Genomic DNA, 22,697 nt, shown 5'->3' on the forward strand with positions numbered 1-22,697 from the left:
AGGAACAGCAGCAGTGGTGGTTGTGGGCAGGTTCCCCCTCCTTGTATCTGTTCCCAGGCTGTCAGGGTACACCTGGGGGTGCAGTTAAGGAAGAAGAATCTGCTTGATACTGCTGTCCCCACTGAGCCTGCCTCCCAGTGAAACCTGGCTGAAGCAGGGCATGATTGGTTCTGGAGGCCCCCCCATTGTCTGGAGACAATGGAGGCTATGGCAGCAACAAGTAGGGGAGGCAGGGGAAGGAGGGGTGGGGTTGATGAAAGCAAGAACAGGAATTCTTACCTACTTTGGGGACTTAAAATCCCACAACATGGCCTGAAAGTCACCACATCAGTGCATCCCCTCTGGATATGCTCTTGGATATATCTAATGGAATGATTTATACTATGGATAAGTTCTAGGCTTCAGTAATGTGTCCACTGGATAAGATGGAAATACAAATTGCCACATGGCTTCCAATGTTGTCATGCTACCACTTCCATAATTAATGCTTTCATTTTTCTCCACAAGATCCCCAGTTTTCACAAATAAAATGGCTTCATTTTGTTCATACAAGCTCTTAGATTCCTTTGTAGGTAAGCTGGTTAAAAACAAAAAAGACATTAATCTTGAATTTGACTCAAGGTATGAAAGCACACACTGACCTGTTCTAAAGTTGACACCGACAGGTGACAGATTTATTGAATAATAAGGACTAGCTGAAAAATGTATTTGAAGAAATGATCTTTGTTGCCATTTGATACAAACGTGGCCATGAATTAATTTTCCATCATACCTGGTAACTGAAAACATGCGATTTATGATATAATAATGTAAATATTCACCAAAGGATAAATCAAAGGGCCTTTGAGCATATTCCCCACCCCCTGCCTTGATTTGAAATATCTCCTTTTAGGGGAAATTCCACTTTTTAATTTAAGAATGAAACAACAAAAAACAAAAGAAAACCATACTTGAGACTGGTGAAAAAAACCTCATTAAAAAGTGAGGAAAAGGGAAATTAATTCTGGTGCCTTCAAAATTATGATTACCTATTGAAATGCAACTAAGTTCTTATCAAGACAACACACGTATAGTCAGGTTGTTGATTCGATAGGAAATGCTTGCCTCCAAGAAGAGCTGAATACACCCACTTTCTGAACTGTGGTAAAGGAACTATGTGATCTATACAAAGATAATCTCGTGCAAGAAGACTCATTATTTTTGTTGGACTTTTAAGGAAGGAAGGAAATGACCTTGCCTGCTAAACAGCAAAGACAGAGACAAATTAGTAACTGTGATTTTGGAAAGGAAGTGCTAAATGCATAGCTGTGGTTACTTTTTCTGTTCTTGGTTCTTTCATTAGAAGGAAAAAGGATTGTAGTCACTTGTAAGTTTTAAACTTGAAGTGAATGCACCTTTACATGCATTGGCAGCACCAAGGTGATGTTCACAGTTCAGACAACCAGGATTGCTGTTGGTATTTTAAATGAAATCGCAAAAATTAGGAGCCTGACCCAGCAGGAACTAGATGGAATATCGCATGAAAAAGCATACAAAAAAAAAGCAATAAGCACAACTAACACTGCATACCTGAGAGCCCACTGCTCAGACTACAAGTTACTCTGTGGCAGCAGCAGTAGAGTTAAAACAGAATATGCATGCAGCATTAATTCCCTTGTCTCCTCAACCATTCTTCAGTTATTCCTTGTTGGGTTTTTTGCATTGAATAAGAGCAAGAAAGAAGACCTACATGGGGCTAGGCTTGTTTCATTGCCCTGGACATAATAACAGCATTATTAACCCCAAAGTTATAAGCCAGAGCCAGGCCAAAAAAAAAATCATAAAATTGACTTCAATTGGTATTTTTTTTTATTACTGTATGTTTAATGTTCTAAAATTTCTTGCTAGTTTTTAGCCTTTCAAGCACACTTGTGTCACATTTTCTAGCTTTATCTAATTATGAGAGAGAGAGGGTTGCTTATTTTTTAAACGAAAGATGAGAAAATGTTGTCCCTAAACTCCAGGAGCTCAGCAGTAAGGTAGAACATGAACTAGCACAAGATTCTTGAAACAGTTGTAAGTGCTGCCCATACTACAATAACTTTGTACTCCCTGCTGCTCACCATGCAAGCCCTTGGAAGACAAAAGATGATCACCAGGAAGGCTACCTGGAGGTTTGTTTATTGTAACTTTTGTTTCTGAAGTACATCCATTTCTTAGTGACATTTTGAATACAATATTTCTTTCTGTGGGAAGATGACTGTTTATTTGAGCAGACTTCTTGAACTATCATTCACTTTAATGAGGCTGTTCGCAGAAGCTGATGCTAACCAACATGAGTAGAAGTAGTGCATGGTCAGTAAATAATCAAACACCTGATGAGTGTTTGATCTAGCCCTTAAAGTGGCAGGCACCACTGGTGCCCTGACACACTGTCCCTCCTGGGCAGGTTGTTTTTTTTTAAACTTTGAGTGGAGCAGGGGACTGGGGTGCACTACTAGAATCCTCCTGGATCTGCCCCTGTATAGGACTGGAGTAATTCAACTAGTGATTAAGACCCTGTATACACTTTAGCACAAGGTGACAGAAACTAGTAATATTTGGTAAAATAGGATATTACTGTTGCCATATTTGTTTTTGCTTTTGCTGGACCACATTGCTATTTTTTTTCAATTTATAGTTATATCACTTTGTCAATTTGTAGTACTGATTAAGTAATGCACCCTCAAGAAGTTGCTCTTACAGGAAAAGGTAAGATGATTAATAGTCTGAACCATTTCTGTTTATGATACAATGTTGCAAAATATATACAGACCTGAAATCATTGGCTCCTGCCTTGTGCCAGTATAACTCATGAAATGAGTGGAGTATCTAAAGCTAGACCAAAAATTTCAAACTTTTAAGGAAAACACTAAAAACAATTGTTGTGAGCACATTAAAAATAAAAGAACACATTCTTTTCAACCAGTTCTAATGATATTTTCAGTATAAAGTTTTTTTAAGCTGATACATTGCAGGACATATCCCTGTCCTCCACTCCCAGTCATTCATCAGTAGCACAAAGCTTCCATAAAGAGGAAGATGGGAATTCTCATGATGTAGTGGAACCCATGGGTGGCATAAAGCTGGCATCCATATTCAAAGCCAATTCCTCTTCAGCAGAATTTGTCTGGCACCACTATTATCTCTGTAAATAATGAATTATTGTGGTTTAAATTCCTAATTGGGTATACTTAAAGTTCTTGATACAAAAAACTGCAATCCTCACCTTTAAAAGTTAAAAAAAACCTGTTACCACACATGCCCACCCACCTGGAGAAGCTAGGGGCCTGAAGGCTCTGGGAGTTTTGATAACTGAAGGGCTGCACAGTAGGCCTGTGAAAATAGGAAAGTATTCGATTCAGATTTGGCCGATTCAGAGGACAGCGATTCAATTCTGAGATTCAGATCACTGTCCTGAATTGATTTGGCTGAATCAGCTTCAGAAGATTCTCCAAATCTCTCCGAATCAGCGCCGATTCAGATTGGCCGGGGAGAGGCAGGCACAGCTGGGCAGCTGTAGGTTCTCCCATGACTCCTCCAGCTGTGCCTGTTTCTCCCTGGGCAGGGGGAGCTGTGGGAGAAGCCCCCATGGCTGCACTGCCTGACCCCATCCCCCACCTGGCCCCAGCCTCCTGGCACTTTAAAAAAGCTCCGCACTCACTGGCTATAACAGGGGCTGTGGGGCCTCTTGGAAGAGTCCCCCTGCAGAGTCCCCACTCCCTAATTGCCCCGCTTCCCAGCCCCACCCCTGATGCCCCCCCATCTGGCCCTAGCAAGTTCAGGAATCAAACCCTGCCCCCCCAAAAAAACCCTGCACTCACTGGCAGTAGCAGCAGCAGTGGGGGCTTTGGGGCCATGTTGCAGAGCCCCCCCTACACAGCCCCTGCTCCCTGATCTCCCCCCCACCCACTCCTGATGGCTGCCCTGCCCAGCCCCAGCATCCCAACAATTAAAAAAAGAAGAAAAAGCCCTGCATTCACTGGCTGCAGCAGCAGTGATAGGCGCCTCTGGGCACTTGTGGCAGAGCCCCCTCATGCAACATGGCTCAGCAGGGTACTGCACACTGTCTAGGAGCTGGGGCAGCACCACTCAGCCCCAGTGGCCCCAGTTCCCAGGCAGTGTGCAGCACCCTGCTGAGCCATGCTGCACCCACACCATGGGACAATCCCTGCTGCACCCCCACTGCTCTGCATTGCACAGGGGAGGCTCTGTCATGTGTGCCCAGAGGCCCCAATCCCTGCTGCCAGAGCCAGTGAGTGCAAGGCTTTTTTTTTTTTTTTTTTAAATGCTGGAGGTGTTGGCTACAAATGTCCAACTCGGGATCCTTAAAATTCTGGTTTATTAGGCCGATTGAAGCACTGTAATGAAGTTAAATCATAAACCTTGGGGCTGGTCCCCCCCCCCCCACACACAGTCAGTAGCAAGCTACAAGAGTCAGGTATACCTATCCCACAGGTGCTGGAGTCTGCCGTTGAGGCTTCTTTCAGTGTGGTGTTATCTTCCAGAAGGGGGACGCTGGCTGGTCCTTCTGGCTGGACAGGTCGGGTGCTGGTCAAGTTGGAGATCAAGAGGGCGCCACTGAGGGTCACTTTTCACTGCTTTCTATCTGTTCTTGGCAGACTTTGGTGACTCCCCAGTTTCCAGGTTTGCCCAATCCAGGGGTCATTGACCCTCATGGGACTTCCCCCCTCGGTGGCTACTGGATGGCATCTGTCAGCCCCAGGGGTTATCCACATATACGTGCAGGTTTGGGAGTCCATTGATGAATTTTTAATAGGGCTCTAAGAGCTGTCGATTTGGAGATATTCATCCCAAAAGTTGGTCCCCGGTGTTGATTAACTCAGGCCAGGGCTTCTAGCCCTTGATCAGTGACATTTAGAGATTTCCCGGTTGTTACGTTGTCTTCTATTGAGTTCTTCCATTGGTTGATCTGTGGTTTCCTTAGGTGTTAATTACTGTCTGCTGCTACAGTGTTACACATTCAATCACTGATTCACTCACTCTTTCAGGGGCCAGCCTGATACAGGGAAGCAGCAGTTTGACTCCTGCCCTTGTTAACATTGTTACTAAACACATTTATAGTTGAAAGTTGAAAGGTGAGGAGTATAAAATATAAGCTACAAATGCCATGGCACACAAATAGATAAAAATACCAACATACATGGGGAGATACAAAATGCACACATACAAATTTTAAAACACAATCCCTTATCTTAAAGTGAAGGAAAGAGGAAGGAAGAAAAGGTAGAAGAGGAAAAACATATTTAAAGAGGGGAGAGCAAATGCAGGCGAGAGGAAAAGGGGGCTTTCTGCTACAGAGGCTGGGCCAGATGGGGGCGGGGGGCATAGCCCTGACTCCCAGCACTGCCATTCCCACATCAGCACTGAGAGCTGGGGCTCTGCCCTGCTGCTGTTTTTCTCCTTCTGCCTGGAGTGAGTCACACTCACATCCCATGCCCCACGCCTGCCCTGACTGGGCAAGTAGAAGCAGGGCAGAGCCCCCACTCCCAGCTTTGCCACGCCAGCATCCCACTCTCCCCTGCTCCAGCTGGGCAGCTTGTCCCAGCCTTAATCCCTCCCTCCCCACAACCCCAACAGATTTACCAGCTGGAGGCAGGTGTCAACTGCCTGTTTAGTCTATGGCCAAATCTCCAAATCAGCCGAATCTTTCCCAAAGCTTTTCCAAATCAATTCAGAAGCTTCAAATGAATTCAGACCTTTTACTTGGTCTCCCGATTTGATTCAGATTAGGCCAAATCTTCTGCAAATTGAATCAGCTACTGAAGCTTTGCACGGCCCTACTGGACTGTATGGAAGCTCCAAAAGCCCTGCGCAATGCCAGGGGCCTGGTGCTGAGCAGAAAAGCTGCCAGGAAAAAGAGAGGTTGCCATTAGATCCCTGCTTGGGTGGATGGGTCTTATAGGGATTTTGATAGAATAGACATAAGCATAATAAATGCATCAAACCAACATTTTCAGATGGAAGAGAGTCCAAACACTTCTGACAAGCTCTAGATGCTAGGCAGAAGAGCTTATAAGCTACTCTAACAGCAATTGGGCCAATATCATGCATGCACATATGCTCCTATGAACATATGCTTATTATCCATTTAAAAGAGGAAAGTGTTGAATACCCATCACCAAAAGAATGCTTTAACCTTCACCCTCCCTGGACACTCCATCAAGGACCTCAAGATTGCTCTTCTCATGCCAAAAAAAAATTAAAAACCAGTTTGAATGGGAAATTGCAGAACAAAAATCATCCAACTGGACTGTATTAAGCATGATTTAAACAGGGACTACAGATTCTTATCCCATTACCTAGATTAGCTTTTGTGACCCCTTTGCCCTTATGGGTTCTTTGCTTGTATGCCCTCACAGTAGCCTTTTGCCCTCCTTCCTTCCCTTCCCTCCTGCTTTCCCATCTATTGTATTCTAATCACAAGCTCCAGTTTATACTCTGCTCTATATTGTCCTTTCAAAGCATCTTATGGAGTGAACTTGGGTTCATGAATGCTCATTCTCTCCCTCTATAGATCTTATTTAGTTAGATATCACCTTTACAGACTACCCAGGCACCTGACTGACTTCATACTCAAACAGCTAGCTATTTTATTGATTTTACAGTAACATCCAGGTTTAGTCCCAAACAATAATGAATGGATCATGTTGGATTGTGAGATTTACCAGCAATCTATTCCTTTTTTTAGCTTGGGTGCTGAATCCCAAACATTGTGCATGCCAAAAAAGACCAACTTAACTGTAGGTGGCATTCTTCATCTGTTCCGCTGCTTATTGTTGAAGAATGAAAGGAAAAAAGAAAAAAAAGTAAGTTCATGAATCTTTGATGAATGTTATCAGAAATCTTTCCAGTTTAATTAATTAAATTGTATTTTCAGTCAGTTGGAAGGAATGTGGATTCATAACATTAGAAATTGCATAACTTGTTACCTTGAATGCTTAAAGGTATTTTCTGCTACTCCCAACCTAAAAGCTGAGGAAATGACACACATTTGAGCAATTTGAAATATTCCCAGGATAATTCTTTTTTACTGTCCTATCAAGAAAGAAGCCTCTAAATGTCCAAAAGCTTTCGCTATAATCTATTGTTCAGTTTTAGCTACTTCACAGCTGAAAAGTGAGTAAATCCAACAACATTTACATTTTATAAGAACAGTCCAAGCTATAAAGACACCTTCAGTAATTTCCTTTATAAAGAGTCTTTTGTACTCACAGCACTACTTGCGTCCATTGGATTTGTTGGCATAACTGTTTACTTCTTGCAGCAGCTTTTAATACGATTTATTCAGTTTTGATTTTTGGTATTTTGCTTCCTTGAAGTGGGCAAAGAACTGCAAGTATGAGATCAATAATATTTGTCTAGAGCCAATTTCTGCTGTGTGCAGGCAAATTCTGTGAGAATCTTTTACCTAGGTCTGCTACTGTACTTCAGCATCAATCCTAGACCTCTTCTGAGAAATGCTGTCTATTGTGTCCAATTATGTAGCAGTATTATGATTGTAGGCAAATAGGAATGAGCTCATTTTCATTTTAGAACATAAGAGAACAAGCATTTTTTAATTTTATGACTACCTCTTCCAGACAGAAACATAGGCCATGTCCACATGAGTGTGAACATTTCTGTCCCTTTGGACAAACAGCAGCAGGACACCTTGTGCTGCCACTAGTTGTCCCCAAGGAATGCCTGTTTCATGCCTCCTCTGGTGCGTGGCAGGTCACCCCTAGTGGGGTAGGGGAGGCTGGGGCCAGCACTGGGCAGGCCCTAGCAGTCTTACCTGGGGTCCTGGAGCCTCCTGGGGCTGCAGCAGTGGCAATCCTGCCACTTGGAGTCCAGCCAGCCAGGTTCCAGTTTTGAGCAGTGAGTGCTGCCCCCATGTGCACTGCTCCACTTTTTTTGGTGTGGATTTTTTTGACCCCTGGATATCTAGGGGTCACCCCTCCCCACCCCATGCACTACTCCCTTGCAGTGCAAAGAACAGCTGAATGTGTGGTGAAATAGCATCACCAGAACATACCTGTTTCAATATTTCATTTCCACTTTATTAATATATAATTCATATCAACTGTTTTGACCTCCTCCTAAATGTAACATTTTTAGAAAATTTAATTTCAGCATTTTTGTATTTCAAAATGTTTCAAATTTTTGTTCCAATTTAGTTTAAAACAAAATATCCAAATCCAAGTCTCTTGCAGACTAGAAATTCCATTTTCTGACCAACATTAGTAAAATTTTCATGCAAGGAGCTCAAATAGATTTACAGATATTAACCCTTTAAATCTCACAACGATTGACAACAAGACAAGCACTATTATGTCTAGTTTGCATTAGAGGTATGGACAGCATCTCAGCCCTTCCATGTTCCCTGATAATCCTTCCAAATAAGGTGAAAATAATTTGGAATGCTGCCAAGGTAGTGGAATTTCCGGGCCTCCTGCCCTCTGCCATGCTATTTTCCATAAAAGTGGGGGTGACAATTTAGCTTTTACGGTGCTGCCTGCCAAGTCTATCATTTATTCAGACTGCTGAGCTGTATACATATTGCCTAATGCTCTAGGATATTGCTACTCTGAAAATACATGGTGTCTTGAATATAGCTGAAATTAAGGCAAGCTTTCTTTCTTATTTATTTGTCTTTCTTGAATATATTGTTCTTGGCTTTGGAATTTATTGCCAGACAATTTGAGGGGAACAAAGAGGCTATTATAAATACCCGAAGGCAAAAAGCATTGATTTTTCTGAATGCCGCATGCACCATTAGCAACTTTTTCAGTCTCTTCTTGGAAATAAGAATCTTACTTGCTGGAATAAGTCATTGTGCCTTTGTCATTCATTAAATAAGGTTTTTCTCTTCACTCAGAGTTCCTGATATACTACTTAATCTACAAGGGAAAAAGGATGTTTAGCAGAAATCAAGCTGTTTCCTACCATAATCATCCTTAGAAAAGTTTGCCACATGTAACCTCTTTTATGGTCATTCTAGTTGAGTCTTTATGCAATCAGAACAAAAAGTAGTATTCTGAGTTCTCCTCTGTGATAATTTAGGAGCAAATGTGGACCTTCTATAGGCTATTTTTGAAACATCCTGTATAATTCTCTCTGCTCTCAAATCTGGTAGCATGGCTCATTCTATAGAAATAATTTTATTACAATAAATTCTGGAGCACTTTTCAATAAGTGTCTCTGGACAGCTGCATCAGAAATCTTACCCTTACTGAGATTTACTTAATTTTTCCCCCCTAAGTGAAAATATGCCTTAAAATGGCTTGCATGATATGCAGCTCTGAATATATGCTTTGATTAATCATACCCTAAGGGATACAGAACAGAACTCAAGTCATCATCACAAGAGCAATTCCAAGGACAAAAAGGTTATTTTGGAAAATTAATATGAAAATAGAAGCATTCAAAGCATCAGGTTTGATAATGACATTTCTATTTTATCTTCACTGGAAGACTTTACAATCTTCAAACAAAAATTCATTAATGTAATATTGCTACAGCAATGGAGTTGTATTCTTACTGAGCGGGAGATGTTCATCTATATATTTTAGGAGCCAGTCTGAACTCTTAAGTACAAAAATACTGTCTTAAAAGGAAGGTACATTACAGTCTGGAAAAATGAAAGATGTCAGTTCTGGATGTCAACATAGTAGTTAACCAAAGCACTATACAAGAATCTAAAATCCAAAAGGCAAAGGATTAAGGGTATAGGTCAATATGAGTCAACTACCTCATCCCACAGTACAACAATATGATTTTAAATCGAAAAAGTATTTCCAGCTTGGCTAGTATTTACAAACTTCAGACAAATGACTAATCTATTATCTCTTTCCACTTTCCCTCAATAACCTTCATTAGTCATCCTGAGTAGGCATGTTATCTACAGTTTTATCATTAGCATAATTAAAGTAATTAGCTGAGAAACAGCATGTAAAATAAAGATAATTTCATATAATCAAGCAAACAAATTATAATTTATAGTAGTCTCTGTTCTTTAAAAAATTAATATGGGTAAGCCTACATGAAAGGGCATGTTCTGTACAATTTCTAATCCAAACAAGAGCAAAAAAAGAAAGGAGTTAGTGTTTTGGGTTGAACAAGAACATATAGCTAACTCTTTGCTCAAACTAAATGAAGAGCTACACAGATAAAAATGCAGCAGAACGATGACCGTAAGTACCATGCCCAAAAAGAGAAGTTTTACTAAAACAACCAGTAGACAAAACAACATTTCAGAAATTGCTGGAAGGAAAACTTATGCAAAATAAGAATCAGAGAAAGCACACAAAAGAAATAGCAAAGAAAAATAAATACCCAGTGAATCAAATAAAGCAGAACTTTACATAAAGGAAGAACTCAAAACAGAGTATTAAATCTCCAATAAGAACAAATTGGGTGCCTACTTTTATAGTGCTAAGGATAAACAGTCCAATTAAAACAGTAGTAAAACAGTTTTGCCAGCATAGATACAGCTAGGAAATACAAGCTATATGCAACATGTCCCCAAACTTTATATTGTTGTTCTGACCTTTATGAACACAAATACCATGCATGTAATGAAATAACATTATACCTGACATATATATATATATTGCAAGTTTTTTTTTAAATAATGTTTGCATAATTTTATTGCATTTGGAATACTACTTAGTGAAGTGAAAGGCATGTATGTTATATACCCCATGTTGCCCAGGGCACAGCTGTAAAATATTTATAAACAATTTCAATTTTTTTTATTTCTTCTCATACATTATATCCTGAAAAGGTTAAAGTATTTTTCTAGTTGACATGTTCACACTTTAGTTATGAAGAGATGTAATTTTGGGGCTTTAATATTTTTCCCCAAATGGGAGCTCCATAAGCTGCTCTCCAAAGCCAAATTCTATATTCAGGTCTCTGTTTTATCTGTAAAATGTGTAAGATGCTGAGTTATATGTCAGTTATACACACCGAGGGTCTTAAATGTAACATCAATTTTTAATCAGAACTCTCTACTAATTCCAACAGCGAGCTCCACTTAAAGGTTAACGGAAGAAAATTGCTTAACATGAGGAAGTTCCCCAGTATCAGTTTATCCTTCTGAGATCATTATGGTCAGTTGTAACTAGGTCCAATTCAACTCTTCATTGAAATCAATGGATTCTGTACTAAACATTCCCATTCTGAGTTCAGCTTGCAAGAGCCTTTACATTTAAAGAGAACATACAGGTCAATTTTTCTTCCATCAGCGCCTGTATTTTCTGATTGTCTTCATTGTGCTATTCTAAATAACAGAGAGTTCTTGTCAACACCATAGTTAAATAAAATACAACACAAGGAATGAAAGATGTATACATACATACATACATACATGCAAGACAAGATAAACACATAGGATATCATATTTTTCTCCCTTATATAAGTAAGTTAAATAGAAAACCAAGCAGATGTAGTCATAAAAATATAACTTAGCAAGTAAAAAGTGTTTAAAATACAGCATTATTTTAGTGCTTTAATCTTCATCTCTGAGCTGTGAATTTAGAGGCACTCTGATACACAGACATTTCATTATAAGATCGACACAAAGACTGCCTGGAAGACATAGGGCTAAATTCTGCATGAATTTATATGTTTAAATGGCACCTATGTAGCCACATAACTGCGTGTTTTTAGCACTTACACATAGACCTACAATAGGCATGCTCAGTAAAGCTTGCACTCCAGCTGGGCACTACAATACAATATTATCTAAAATATACACATGTGCCCTACCCCCCCCATCTCTCTCTCTTTCTCTTGCCCTGCCCTCCCTTGTCTTGTATATCCTAATTTCTCTTTCTTTCGAATACTCTGTTTTCTGCATGTCCATTCACAGCATCTGATAAGTGGGTTCACAAAAGCTTGTGCTCTATCTCTATTTATATATATTATTCATTAGTCTGTAAGGGGTCATATCTATTCTGCCTTCCAGTAAGCCCTAACATTTTGGCCACAGGAAAGCCATGATAAGTGGTTATTAGAAGCCAGAGGAGGAGGAAAACCCTCTCACCTTTTGGTAAAACAGCTTTGAGTTTAAGGCAGGAAACCAGGTTGTAGGTATGCTTTACTGAAAGGGGTGAACCTTATTCCCTTGCTTCCCAGAAAGGGGCTCAGCCCACATAGCTGCAGGCTAAGCATTGCTCAGAGCGTTACTGAAATGTATCAAGTTTCCATCCTCTTTGTTTTTCGCTTGTTAAAATTATCATCCAAAATATTTCTTTAGCTCTTCCACACCCTTAAAAATACATATAATTGGAATTATTTGTTGGGGGGGGAAGAGAGAAGTAAACTGCTGTCAAACCACACTTCTACTGATCTAAAAAGAAAAGCAAAACATGTTGTGGCTTTGCCTTAAATATTTCTTTTCCCTGACATGGTGGGGAAAACATTATATTCAGGCATGAATGCTCTTCACAGATGAATGCAACGAACACTGAATCTTTGCCAAAAACAAATGTTTTAAAACTTGTAATTTTTTTCTGATACGAAAATTTTTTTCTTACCTCTCCAACCAAAAGATTTTGCCAATCAAATGACTGTATTGTATATTGCAGGGGTGTAGGTTGCAGCCATGTTGGTCTAAGGACATAGGCAGACAAGGTTCTTTGGGTGAATATGATATCTTCTATTAGACCAACTTAAATAGTTGGGAAAAAAATGTTTTTTTCCAACTATTTAAGTTGGTCTAATAAAATATATCAGATTCACACAAACCTTGCCTGCCTATATTGTATATTGAAATTCAGAAATGTAAGAAAATGACATTTAGTTTGCACATGAAAATTTAAGGAACGAAGTAAAAAAATTAATAGTTTGCAAGACCTCTGATTATAGTCATTGACTGGTGTTCACTACAGCAGGTCAAATAAGGTTTGATTCAAGTGAGTGTCAGGACTGTATGGAGTTTTAGATTAGGCCCATAATGAGAAAGGTTCAAGAATATGTCCACAAACAGTTTAAACTAAAATTGCTGGATTTTACTGTTCATTCTTCACAAGTATTCATATAACCACAAAGTACAGATGGAAGCAGTTCATGTATCCTAAAATCTTCATAAATTTGTAGCAAAAGTGCTACTTATGGTCTGTTACAGAACTTTCATCATTCTGTTAGGAAGCAAAAACTCAGTGTGTTACTAGTCCAAAGCTATGAACAAAAAGCTGAAAAACAAAAATGTCAAATGAGCATTTTGTTAACAACCTAGAGTAAAAAAGTAACTCAAACACTTCAGAAAATAGATTTATCAAGTATATTTGTGATCCACATTACTAGCAAGCAAATGCGTTGAGAGCCTCCAAAAAGCCAAGATTCAATTTATTTTTTAATAAGAACTACTCGTTCAGTCCAACCACACTACAAAGATGTAAGTTTCCACTGGCAATTCAGCATGTAATTGCAACCAGTTTTCATTATCATTCCAAATTTTGTCTCTCAGTAAAATGTATAAGGAATAATGCCCTAAAAATTGCTATACATAAACAGTAAAACCTATTTTTTTTTTAAATTGCAAGTAAAGTAGATAAAAATATTTATGCACATATATTCATAGAGTTCAGAAAGTCTAACTTTTACCTTTAAAAAATGGAAAGAAAAATATGGCTTGGGTTTCAAATAATCGTAACAGAATGTACAAAAATAAAACTAATGATGAAACATTGGCTAATGTAAGATGACACATTAGCTCCAAATGGCCTTTAGGTAGAACGCCAAGTGACTGAGGAGACCTTCATTTTCATTTTGAAAAAGTCTTGGGACACTTTTTTTGTGGAGAAGACAAACAGTAAGCCAACAGCTACCAGAGAAGCCATTCACTACATTAAAGTTAACAAGATACATTGGTTGAAATAATAATTTAAAAAACAAATTCCCCACCAATAGAAAATTATCCTAAAATTTCCACACACCCCTCCAGATTGTCTTGAGTATATACAAATAAAAACCAACAGATGTTTAATTTGTTAATTTGTTGAAGTAATTTAAGTGCTTTTTGGCATATAGTGACTTTCTGAATGTTATAATGCAAATGTAAGTGTTGTTAAAAATAAAGTTGTCAGGATGACAAATTAGACTATGAATTTTTAGGGTTTTTTGGAAAGTGACACAGTCTCAGAAATATTAACTTCGTAATTTCTGCCTTTTGTTTATTTTTTCCTAATACCTACCCATTTTATTTACCAGTCCTATTGCACTCTCAATTTGAGCTTCACTTTGGGTTTGTTTGTGTTTTTTAATCTGGAAATTCTTCTGAAATATATTATTTAAAGATCAATTAAGCTTTTTGGCTTTAACAAAATAATGCTCTCTACAATACAAATGAAAAAAACCCAAACCATCCAGTGGATAAATAAGCCTTACTCTAAGAGAAAACTGCAATATGAAACCAGAAATTCAGTCAGATTAGAGAAATGTTCCTCTCTCCAACTGGTAACTATTAACAGTATGGTTTATCTGTATTTTATACAAGGTTTTGTTGCTTATTTCCTTTTACCAAATTGTTTTACAATAGAAGCTTATAGCAGGTAGAATGCAGAGTAAGTTCTCCTGGTACTAAATCTGTATTTCAATGTGAAACCTAAAATATGTATATTTTGAAAACAGAGATTTTACAGAAAAGTTGCTTGTCAGAAGCAAATGGTTCAGTAGCATTTTCAATATCAGGAAATCCTCTCCCTACAATAGATACTTTGTAATGCCAACAGGCAGATCCAAAATTACACGATGACTCATTCATATGGCATTTAAACATTTTTTATTTTCTTAAATGTCTGGAGTTTGAATCATCCAAGACTCTGTCAAAAGAGACAAAAACCTACTTTCAGACAAAATCTTTACAGAAAGGACTGAGGTTTCAGCTAATACAGATGGAACAATATTGAGTTCAAAGGTCAGTACTAGGCAGAAAATCATGCTGGTAATATTTTTGGGCTTTAATCAAACTAATTACCAACTTGTCTCTACAGATTTTATGCTTTTAACATGTAGCCCTTCAAAGGGCTACAAGTACTTTGTCTGTTACAAGGTATGTGTAAATCATAACAACTTTTTACAGTGTGTGTAGGGTTGCAATTAATCTGTTTGGACAAGTTTTTTACCTGATTCACAGCTTAAGTAATAACCCCTTGTCAAAGTTTTAATGCAGCCTTGTTAATTTCCATCATTTTTGCTGTTCATTCAAGGCAGTTTTATCACAAATTCTCACATTAGTGCAGAAACAACAAGTGTCTTCAAGAGTTAACGTCCAGAAAATAACACGGCCTTTAAAAGCTATTTTAATCACTAGTAATAGTGTTCTGGGCAGCACCAGGAAATTCAAAAGGTGTTTCAGAATTAGGCTAGGTACAGATGTTATACTTATACCAGTATAAGTGCTTGGAAACCAGCCTGCACTTGTAACTGTATAGAAGCACACACAGATGGGTTTAAAAATGGTGGATCCTGATCTAAGATAGTCCTGGACTTTGGTCACCATTCGCAGGCATCTTTGTGGTCCCCCTGCTACCCTCCCTACCACCCACAGGGAGATGGGCTCACCTCAGCCAGCACTCATCTTCTCCGGGCAAGCACTGTGCCAGCCCTGCCCCTGGGCTGTGACAGAGAGGAGGCAGTAAAGCCTCTGTCTCCTGCCTGTGCACCAGCAGCAGATGGATGGTGGGGCAGTGGAGGGGAGCAGAGGCCCCTCCCAGGGCTTGAAGATAGAGCGGGGGGGAGGCAGGGAAAGAGCAGAGGTGCAGGGAAGTAGAGTCCTCAGCCATGTAGCCTGCTCCCCTCCTCCAGCTGTGCTGGCTCAGGCCAGCAAGGGCCTCTACTCCTCCCCACCCCCCAGCACTGACAGCCGGCTGTTCATGGGGGCAGGCAGGACCGGCGAGCAGAGGTGCTCTGCCCAGCCAGGATGGGCAGCAGTGGTGGAAACCCCTACTGATCAGGCCCCCCCAACCTGTGCTGGCTTGGGGCAGGGCCTGGGGCTGTGGCTGAGGCCAGAGCTATGGCTGGGGGCTCTATTACCTCTTCTGCCACTGCTCAGCTTCACTGATAGGTGCAGGGAAGAGGTCTGGCTCTTGCCTGTGCCAGTGAGTGGGGCCAGGCAACAGTGGGGGGGGGTAACAGAGGCCCCTGCCACCTGGTCCTGGCCCCAGCCCCACAAGACCCAAGCCAGCACAGCTGGGAGGGCTCATCCCTCACCCATCTGCCACTGATACCAACAGCTGGCTGGGGGAGGGGCAGGCCGGGGGAAAGGGGCTATGCTGGCCAATCAGGGGTGGTCCAGCTGCTAAGAAGAATGTGAGAGCAACCCCAACCTGCTGGTCTCGGCCAGTGCAAGCAGCCTGTGTACCTGCCCCCCACAAAGGAGAACATGTGTTCTGTTTGCTCCTGACCTAACTGATGCTTAGATTGAAACCCAAAATGTAGATTGCTTCTGCCTTAGGCTTTTTGAATGCCTGTACTTAGCCTTAGTGTCTAGATATCTAAGCACCCAAAGTACTTTTAAAAATACCACTGAATAAACCTGTTATGGATTTTATTTTAGACACTACAAAGTCTACCCTTTTTCTTTGTTTCCCATATAAGTTTCTGCTACATTATTCTTTAACTTTTTCTGATAAGCAGTTGAAAAATGTGCCCAAAGATTGGGGAATGCGGGGGGAGAAGTGGGGGACAGACACGGGCGGACACAGGCTATTTTCATCTCCCTCCCCATTTCAGAGTCATTCAATTTTAGTCATCTTTGTAAGTGCACACATTAACTACACACCTAGCAAGTGATTTTTAAAAAATCACTTTAGGAGCATTCACACCTGGGATGTGATCAAAATAGTTTAATCTAGTCAATAATGGAAGAGAAACAATACTGTATAATTTGAAAATGAAGCACATTTAAGAAATACAGCTCATAATTTCAAGTAGCAAGTTGCAGACATTTCCTCCATACCCCAAATGAAAATAATTTTGAAGAAACAGTTACAATTCAGATAACTGATATCACTTTTGACATTTTGTTCTGCAAACAAGAGAAGCAAAACTGAACAAATTGTTATGAATTATTCACTCAGTACTCATGCGAACCAAATTACACTGAAGCATAAAACGTAGTATTTACCACCTTGATCTTGCAGACACTTACTTACATGTTAATTTTACCATTCAACGTGGCAAAATTCTGCTGGGATGAATGGAACTAATCAAAGTCATAAATCATGTGGCGGTGTATTATTTGCAGAACTGGAATCTTATGCCAAGTAAATACAATTTTTTTAGAAATGTGTTATTAAAAACACAAGCATCTGAAAATTACTTTACCTTTCACATTTCTAGAATGTTTAAATTTGTTGGTCTCTTCCAAACCAGTTTCACTGGAGCAGCATGTTATCAACTATTTGCTATAATTAATTACATAGCCTGGAATTCAACCCATGGACTATTTTTAAACAAACAAAAAAATGTACCTTGAATATTCAGTTTTGCAATTAGAAGCAAATCTGCATAAAAAAAGAATTATAAAACTTATAAGCAAATGAAGTATATAATACATAATGGAAATGTCAAGTATGATTATTTATAGGAAGCTAACATTTCCAAGCATTGGATATTTTTGTTGTTGTTTTGTTGTTCAACTTAGGAAGGAGGGAGTCTCAACTTGAAACAACTAACAGCATTCTTTCAGAATTTATGAAGGTCCAGAACTCCAAGACATGTAGTCAATAGCAGATGCTGACACCGAGCATCTCTAAAACTAAGCTGTAGGCATCTCAAACTCAGTCACTCAATAGACACTGGCTTAACACAGAATTGCCTATGGTTTCAATGGCTCCTAAATAAATGGCTACACCTTTCAAAAATCCTGTGCACCCAGCTGCTTCTGTTGACTGCACTGGGAGTTGCTGGGTGCTAAATACTTAAGTCTATAATTAGGAATGACTTTTAGATACTCATTTTTTAAATTCCTGTGAAGTAGAATACATTTGAAAAGAATGTTACTGATTTGTACAGACCAGTGCTCCAAGTTTAATCTTTTCCCTACCTCACTCCAGCTATTAATACAGAAGTATCATTTTCTATTTTTTACTTAGAGATGTACATGCAATCAAATGCTTTCAGTAGGCAATTAGTAACTGAGGGCACATCCAGGTGAGCCTGCACGTGCCTCTTGCAGTGTCTCAGAGCAGTTTGAGATGCCACAAGAGGCATGCTGGGAACAAAAAAATGTTCCCTGTGCTGCATATTTGTAGCGTGGAATGAAAATTTGATACCTGGAAATCCAGGTGCAGCCCCATAGCATACAGCTTGGTGTGGGACTGTGCACCTTTGGGCAGCTCTGGGCCACTTGAGCTGTCACCCAGGGCCTGGCACCGCTCTCAGGCACCGTGTGTCACAGGTGCTGGCCCCAGGTTCTAGCTCCCCCTAGCTGCAGATCTGGGAGGAGCTGAGCAGGGTCAATTTGCCCCAAGTGGCAGAAGCAGCCCCACACCAAAGTGCATGTCCAGGCACATGCACCAAGGCAAAAACCCCAGCCACAGGAGAAAATATTATTGGGGGGTGGGGGGCTGACCCCTGCCCCTCCCTCCCACAAAGTCATTGCAGGGCCAGTGCACACTGGTACTATATACAGTGGTGGAAGAATGCACTGTGGGGGCGTTGGGCACAGCTCTGCAGCAGCAGGGCATGGCGGTGGCACCATGCAGTGCATGGCAGTGGACTAGCAGAGAGCAGATTTAGACTGGACGTTAGGAAGAACTTCTTCACAGTTAGAGTGGCCAAGGTCTGGAACGGGCTCCCAAGGGAGATGGTGCTCTCCCCTACCCTGGGGGTCTTCAAGAGGAGGTTAGATATGCATCTGGCTGGGGTCATCTAGACCCAGCACTCTTTCCTGCCTATGCAGGGGGTCAGACTCGATGATCTATTGAGGTCCCTTCTGACCCTAACATCTATGAATCTATGAATCTATGGTGCTGCTGCTATTCCCAACCTCTGCAAAATTAATTTGGGGAGGGCTAAGCCCCATTAGCCCTGGCCTTTCACCACCTATGCCTCCATCAGCTCTCCAGTAGTGGGTATAATCCCCCGGTACACACATCTGCTCAGGGTACTAAAGGAGCTTGTGACAGCTGATCTTCTCTTCTTCCATCATTACTATTATACTAACTAAACATCTGACAAAGTCTCCCCTATAATACATCACTCTCAGCCATAGATTACAAAACACTAACAGATGTTCCCAGTCCACACTTGGTTATGGTACCACAGTAACTAGATATCATTAATGCATTCTCAGTGTTGCCAGCAGAATATGAAGTGAGAGACATCTTAGTTTGCACATGTACAAAGAAAGAGAACAAGAAGGAAAAAGACATGGCCTGCAGCACTTTGTTAGAGTAATACATTTCCTTTGATATTCAACTTTAGAAAACAAAGGCGGGATTTCCATTTTGCTTTTGAAACAGAGAACCAGCAGCATTAAATGCATATGCTTTTGCTTTTTATACAAGTTTTCCTTCCATTTTTCCATACCAGGAAAATGTTGAAAAGTAGCATGAAAGTGTGTTTCATATTTTTGTTTTATTATTTTTCACTTATGAGTGGAAAAAATGAGAGGACTAAAAAAAAGTCTTTTATATCAAAAGCCAATATATTTTTACCTCATACAATTTTAAAGTTAGTTTTTTTCCCTACATTTCAAAATTGATACACGTTAGACATTGATATATATAATTTCCTTCCCTGCCCTCCCCATCAGATAAAGTTTTCTACAAAAAAAAATGTGGGTTTTCTGATTTGCTGTTCCAGGCCTTTGATTGGTAAATTGCAAATGTTAACCCTAAAACAGAGTTTGCTTCAGTATGGTCCTTTTCACAGCTTCTAATTTTGAATGCTTTATGTTTCTTACTGTTGATAGATATCATGCTAGGCAGGAAAAGAGACAATAGAAACAAAATCTCTTAAAGAGGTTTTAATAGATGCACTGTATAATTAATCATGGATTATGACCTATTCCAGCTGCAGAAAATCTCCCCTTCTTTCAGGAGAACAATATAAAATAAAATTAATGAAAAAGGATAAAAATAGAGCAAAAGTACTGTTTTAAAAGGAAGAAAAAAGTTATTTGATTTTTATTATATACCTTTTGAATAACGTTATTGTTTGCTGTGTCCCTCATTTTCTTGCCTTATGAAATTTATTGGTAACTAATTTAGTATTTAAGAGATTAATTTCCTTCCATGGATTTCTTCTTTTGTTTTGTATTACAGTGCTGGATTTTTGACAGGTAACAGTTGCTTGTAAGTTCCTGTTTTGTGTATGAATCTTCCCTGTAAATATCACTCTTTCTCTCTCACACACACACACCCATTCCCTATATAGATATCTGTAGATGTGTATTTTTGCTATTTTTAATCTAAAAATCTTTAATAAGTAAAAAGTGATATCCTGTAAACTTATCAGAAGATGCTTCATCCAGGAAAATGACTTGGTGACCAACAAATAAGAGTCATTTACAGGCTTGCTGACATCAAGAAACATAAAACCTTTTACAACAACTAAGTTTGGATGTATTGACTCAAGGTTTTGAAATCTGATCCACATAAAGGAACTCAGGCAATGCCCCATTAACAATGTTGGAAGAATGTGCACTTGGATCAGATTGCATGATTAGGGAAACAAGACATTTCTAAATGCACCAGTATAGACTATGTAATGATCTCAACACAAACAAAGAAGAAAAAAAGAAAATTACTCCTGAAGTAAAGCATAAAAGAGAAGGCAGTGAATCCAGAATGAAGGGAGAGGGAAACAGGAAAAAGTCCAGAGAAAAGAAAAAGTTTAGGAAGGGATTTTTTAAAAACACAAAAAGGCATTAGCAACTCAGAGCCTGAGTTTTAAAAAGTGTGTAAAGATATAGCTAGCTTCTGAAGAAAAACAAATAATCACACACATACACAAGTATGCAGCCCCCAGTAATTTCATTTATACCTTTGAAAGCCTTTCCCCTAAATTTGCTTTTTTTTATTTAATGTAATCACTACAATTGTCTGAATCAGGAGACTTTTTCTGTTTCAAAGTACTTTTTCCCACATGCCTTATACAAAGAGGTAGGAATCAATATTTAAAGTATTTTTCCTTTTAATAATAATAAAAAAAAGGGTACAAGACAATATGCCAGCAGGACAGCCCTTCAAAGAAGGCTGCCGTTTCTATTCACCAATACACCTACACATTTCACGTTATCCCTTTCTATGGCAATATAAGCAAACTAAATACAATAAGTTTGAGTTTTCTTTTTAATAGCTGCACACACATGCTCTCTTTTAGAAACAGAATAGCTATGATAATAAAAGAACCTTCTTATCTCCTGTAAGAGCTACCCAAGTTTCACAACAGCAGCAATTCCATCCCTCTCCAATATCACTCCTTTTGAAGTACACCTATCCCTCATTCAAGACTGTAAGTTTCTTGTGTTACACATATGTTTGGTGTTCTCTCACTTTCATTGCTGAAAGTTATTTAGCTCAGAAATCAAGAATCATGAAACTGGGATTGTAGGAAGCCGAGTTTGCACTAATGGGTTGGCTTCTCCTAAATGTTTAAATCCCTCGTTATTGCTCTGGGAGCAGAGGCAGCAGGGAAGGAGCATGACCAATGGCACCTAAGCAAAAATGATATTTCAGTATCATGTATAAATGACACAGCATTTTAAGCTTTGTCCTTCTCATTTCGCAACTTTATCACATGCCACACATTTGGGAGTTGGCTATCTCTTGTGTCTTTCTGTGAAAAAGTCACAATCCAATTTCTACGATTAATCAGCCTTGTTTTGGATGGAACAGCATTTTCCTCAGAGTCGAAAACAGCATCACATTGCTATAACTTCACTGATGACGAGGGAATAAATCCTGTGGAAGTGACACGCGGACCTACAGGGAGCTCTGAATTCTCCTGGCTTGGGTAATAGCCAAAGACTGACAATGGGTTTGTATAAGCATTCAAAAGATTTGAGAGGACTCTACCAGTTATGTTCTCCTACTAGAAAAACCTACTGGGGGAGCACTGTATAAATGTGCTCTGTGCTCAACTGAAGCCATGGAGTCTGGCCCAATCATAGACTATCTTCCTGGAGTGAGTGCTGGGCTGGTTTTTTGTGTTTTTTTTTAAAGCGTCAGGAGGATAGGACCAGGCAGAGCAGCCATGGGGACTTCTCTTGTGGCTCTCCCCACTGAGGCAGAGGCAGGCACAGGCAAAGGAGCTTCTGGAGAACCTGCAGCCACCCAGCTGTGCCTGTCTCTCCCCAGCCAATCCGAATCTCCAAAACAGCGCCAAAACTCTGAAACCAAAATCTTTGTTTTGTGTTGCCTTCAGCATTTGTTCTGTCCATACAGGACCTGAAGTTACAAAACAGGATAAGTAACCGAGTAGATTTTATTATGGGATTGGTCAGCTGCTAATGTGCATAAAGACTGCCTTAAGAACATGCCCTAGAATGTATAGGGGGGCAGAGGTCATGTCTGAACAGCATTAATTGTTCAAATTGCTTATCCAATTTTCCTATTTCCATAAATATTAAGAGCTGAATTCTTACTGTGTAAAGATGGTGTTACAATGTTTTGGATCGTAGCACTTTCCAGGCTGTCCTTAGTTCCTAGCACCAGTCT

Source organism: Alligator mississippiensis, chromosome 1 (assembly GCF_030867095.1).
Source record: "Alligator mississippiensis isolate rAllMis1 chromosome 1, rAllMis1, whole genome shotgun sequence".
Lineage (NCBI taxonomy): Eukaryota > Metazoa > Chordata > Crocodylia > Alligatoridae > Alligator > Alligator mississippiensis.